Below are 5,111 nucleotides of genomic sequence, written 5' to 3'. Positions count from 1 at the left end.
CTAGATTAACAGCAGAAGAAATAGAATACTTAAATAATCCCATATCAGAAAAAGAAATCGAATAAGTCATCAAAGAACTCCCTAAGAAAAAATCCCCAGGACCAGATGGATTCAAAAGTGAATTCTATCAAATATTCAAAGAACAACCAATCCCAATACTATACAAACTATTTGATGTAATAAGCAAAGAAGGAGTTCTGCCAAATTCCTTTTATGACACAAATATGGTACTGATCCCAAAGCCAGGTAGATCAAAAACAGAGAACAAAAACTACAGACCAATCTCCTTAATGAACATAGATGCAAAAATCTTAAATAGAATACTAGTAAAAAGACTCCAGCAAGTGATCACGAGAGTTATTCATTAAGATCAAGTGGGATTTATACCAGGAATGCAAGGATGGTTCAATATTAGGAAAACCATCCACAAAATTGACCATATCGACAAGCAAACCAACAAAAATCATGATTATATCAATAGATGTGGAAAAAGCCTTTGACAAAATATAACACCCATTCCTACCGAAAACACTAAAAAGCATAGGAATAGAAGGGCCTTTCCTAAAAATAATAAGCAGTATATATCTAAAACCATCAACAAGCAACATCTGCAATGAGGATAAATTAAAAGCCTTCCCATTAAGATCAGGAGTGAAACAAGGATGCCCATTATCACCTCTATCATTTAACATTGTACTAGAAACACTAGCAGTAGCAATTAGAGAAGAAAAAATAAATTGAAGGTTTTAAAATGGGCAACAAGAGCTTGAAGTGGGAAGGAATCTTTTAACATGGGGAAACAAAAGAAAGCGAGGAAATATGCAACCATGAAGCGAATGCTTAGTTTATGAGATGAAAGATTAAAAGAAGATCGATTGAAACCAAAAAAGAAAGAGAAGAAAGATCCCAGTGCTCTCAAAGAAAGAGAAGTCCCCCAACACCCATCCTGCTTATTCTTCCAATATAACACACAGTTGGGGCCCCCTTACTACATCCTAGTTGATACCAACTTTATCAACTTCTCCATCAAAGCCAAGCTGGACTTAGTACAGTCAATGATGGATTGTCTGTATGCCAAATGCATTCCTTGCATAACTGACTGTGTAATGGCTGAAACTGAAAAACTGGGACAAAAATACCAAGTAGCCCTGAGAATTGCCAAGGACCCACGATTTGAACATTTGCCATGCTCACACAAAGGAACATATGCAGATGATTGCTTAGTCCAGAGAGTCACTCAGCATAAATGTTATATTGTGGCTACAGTTGATAGAGACCTTAAGCAAAGAATCTGGAAGATCCCTGGAGTTCCCATCATGTACATTTCCAACCACAGGTATAACATAGAAAGAATGCCAGATGATTATGGAGCCCCTCGATTATAACTTCAAGAGACTATGTTTCCTGTGATGCCAGCCTACACAATAACCAGACAGTTAACAGAAAAGCACCACTGTAGACCACTGACTTGGTCCTGTTATGGAAAATGGGGTTATATGAACTTATTTTTTTACTTTATTCTGAAGTGACTTTTGTATCTTAATGAAAAACTCATTGAACTCATTTATATACGTAAATCAATTTTGTTCAGATATTTCTATAAACTGTTATTCTGATTCTCATTCTTCTTCGCTACTGGATAATGGCCTTAAAAAAAGTACTTCAACGGACTTTCTTCCCTTGCCTCTACCCCTACTGTAAAAGCTGCTGCTATGTACAACTTTATTCTATTGGGAATAAACATATAAATAAGGAAACTATTGAAAAAAAAAAGGGCAACAAGAAGACCAAGCTATCACTTTTTGCAGATGATATGATGGTCTATTTAAAGAATCCCAGAGAATCAACTAAAAAGCTACTGAAAATAATCAACAACTTTAGCAATATAGCAGGATACAAAATAAACCCACATAAATTATTAGCATTTCTATATATTTCCAACACATCCCAGCAGCAAGAGTTAGAAAGAGAAATGCCATTTAAAATCACCCTAGACCAGTGATGGGCAAACTATGGCCCATGGGCCAGATGCAGCCCCCTGAAATGTTCTATCCCACAACATTATTCCTAATCTAACTAATACAACAATACAATGAAACTTCAAAAGAGTTGCCTTAGAAACGGACTGACAGATGAGCATTTCCTTTCCTTTGGCCCCCTCTTTAAAAAGTTTGCCCATCACTTCCCTGGACAAAATAAAATACTTAAGAATCTATCTGCCAAGGCATACACAGGAATTATACTAACACAACTATGAAATAATTTCCATACAATTAAAACTAGATTTAAACAATTGGAAAAACATTAATTGCTCATGGGTAGGACTAGCTAACATAATAAAAATGACCATCCTACCCAAGTTAATCTATTTATTTAGTGCCATACCTATCAAACTACCAAAAAACTTTTTTACTGAATTAAAAAAAAAAACTACAAAAAAGTTCATTTGAAAGAACAAAAGATCAAGAATATCACGGGAAATAATGAAAAAAGAAGTGAAGGAAGGTGGCTTAACAGTACCAGATCTTAAACTATACTATAAAGCAGTGGTCAACAAAACAATATGGTACTGGCTAAGAGTCAGAAGGGAAGATCAGTGGAATAGACTTGGGGTAAGTGACCTAAGCAAGACAGTGTATGATAAACCCAAAGATCCCAACTTTGGAAACAAAAATCAACTATTTTACAAAAACTGCTAGGAAAATTGGAAAACAGTATGGGAGAGATTGGATCTGGATCAACATATCACACCCTACACCAAGATAAATTCAGAATGGGTGAAGGACTTGAATATAAAGAAGGAAACTATAAATAAATTGGGTGAACACAGAATAGTATACTTGGCAGATCTTTGGGGAAAGAATGTTTTTAAAATCAAGCAAGAGTTAGAAAAAATTACAAAATGTAAAATAGATAATTTTGATTACATTAAATTAAAAAGTTTTGTACAAACAAAGCCAATACAATCAAAATTAGAAGGGAAGCAACAAATTGGGAAAAAATCTTTATAACCAAAACTAAGACAAAAGGTCTAATTACTCAAATATAAGGAGCTAAACCAATTGTACAAAAAAATCAAGCCATTCCCCAATTGATCAAGAGGCAAGGGACATGAATAGGCAATTTTCAGATAAAGAAATCAAAACTATCAATAAGCACATGAAAGTGTTCTAAATCTCTTATAATTAGAGAAATGCAAATCAAAACAACTCAGAGGTACCACCTCACACCTAGCAGAGTGGTTAAAATGACAACAAAGGAAAGTAATTAATGTTGGAGGGGATGTGGCAAAATTGGGATTTTAATGCATTGCTGGTAGAGTTTTAAATTGATCCAACCATTCTGGACGGCAATTTGGAACTATGCCTAAAGAGCTTTAAAAGACTGTCTACCATTTGACCCAGCCACACCACTGCTGCATTTTTACCTCAACGACATCATAGGAGAAAAGACTTGTACAAAAATATTTATAGCCGCACTCTTTGTGGTGGCAAAAAAATTGGAAAATGAGGGGATGCCCTTCAATTGGGGAAGGGCTGAACAAATTGTGGTATCTGTTGGTGATGGAATACTATTGTGCTCAAAGGAATAATGAACTGGAGGAATTCCAAGTGAACTGGAACAACCTCCAGGAACTGATGCAGAGTAAAAGGAGCAGAACCAGGAAAACTATATATATAGAGGCTGATACACTGTAGTACAATCCAATGTAAGGGACTTCTCTGTTGAGATCTCTTTATCATCTCTGATCATTTGATAAGGACAGTTTAGTTGATAAGGAAACAAGGATGGGACACAAGAGTTGTCTTTTACCTCATGCTTCCAGCTCTGTCTCCAGGAGCATGGAGTTTTTTTATATATGTTTCAAGACTCATTTCACACAAAAGAACCCCCCTGAAACTTTGCAGATGCGCAGAAGTTACAAACTATGTCATATCAAGACACAAAAAGTCTCATTGGCTTCAGAACAGACCAAGGCCAAGGCTGAATTTTGACTGGGTTCTCATTAGAAAGCCAAGTTGGGGAGTATTCCTCCCAGGGTCGAATTGCCCCTGCTAAGGTTTTGGCCTTGGCTATATCAGGCAGCTGCATTCCTGGTCAAAGGAGAAGAGTGTTAACCCATTAAATTCAGGTTTGCTAGGAACTTAAAGCTTTTCAATAAGACCACAATAGTTTTCAACAAGAAATCACAAGGATCACAAAAGGGGTCAAAAGAGGAGTCTCAGATTTTTATCTATTCTCTTATTGGCTTCCCACACTTCTCTACTAGCAGCAATTCAATGATCCAGGATGACTCTTACGAGAAAGAATGCTATCCACAGAGGAAGAACTACAGGAGTGGAAACACAGAAGAAAAACAACTGTTTGATCACATGGGTTGATTGGGAAATGATTGGGAATACTGAATAAACGATCACCCTAGTGCAAGTATCAGTAGTATGGAAATAGGTCTTGATCAGTGACACATGTAAAACCCAGTGGAATTGTGTGTTGGCTATGGGAAGGGGGTGGGGGAGGGGAGGGAAAGAACATTAATCTTGTAACCATGGAAAAATAATTAAATGTTTAATTAATTTTAGTACATTTTAGTAAATTTAGTAAATTAATTTTAGTAAATTAATTAAGTAAAATTTTCAGAGATCAAAAAAATTAATAATAATGATAATTAGATATGGTCCTGGCTGCTTTATGGCATAGTTCCTATTCTGAGACTTTGTCTCATCATAAGATAGGGAGACGTAAAAGTTCTAGATGTTCACAAAAATTCTTCATTAATTCACTGCATGCCATATTCTAAGAAGTCTAATTAAAAAGCACTGTGAAAGTGGGTCCATCAAAGGTTTTGGTTCCTTATACAGCCCCAAATCTCTAATTCAGATTGAGGAATTGGAAGTATTAAGCCTGAAAAAGAAATGCCTTAAGGGGGTACATGACAGTCATTTAAAAAATGTTTCTTAATATTTTTTACATTACTTACATTTTCTAAAATTCCTCTCCCCTCCCTCTCTCAAAGAATCATCCTTTATAACAATCAAAAAATAAGAAAACAACTTCAGCAAAATTAACCAACATATCATTTAAATCTAACAGTCTATGCTGCATTCCACTTC

The 5,111-nt window shown here is 35.6% G+C and overlaps 1 pseudogene; it reads left to right on the top strand.

Annotated features, from left to right (window-relative positions):
- Positions 1 to 791: 791 nt before the first annotated feature.
- Positions 792 to 1,425, top strand: LOC123250413 (annotated as a pseudogene).
- Positions 1,426 to 5,111: the final 3,686 nt, after the last annotated feature.

The sequence above is a fragment of the Gracilinanus agilis genome, chromosome 5 (assembly GCF_016433145.1).
Source record: "Gracilinanus agilis isolate LMUSP501 chromosome 5, AgileGrace, whole genome shotgun sequence".
Classification (NCBI taxonomy): Eukaryota; Metazoa; Chordata; class Mammalia; order Didelphimorphia; family Didelphidae; genus Gracilinanus; species Gracilinanus agilis.
Note: the sequence above shows the minus strand (reverse complement) of the source record. Positions and strands in the feature narration are given on the sequence as shown.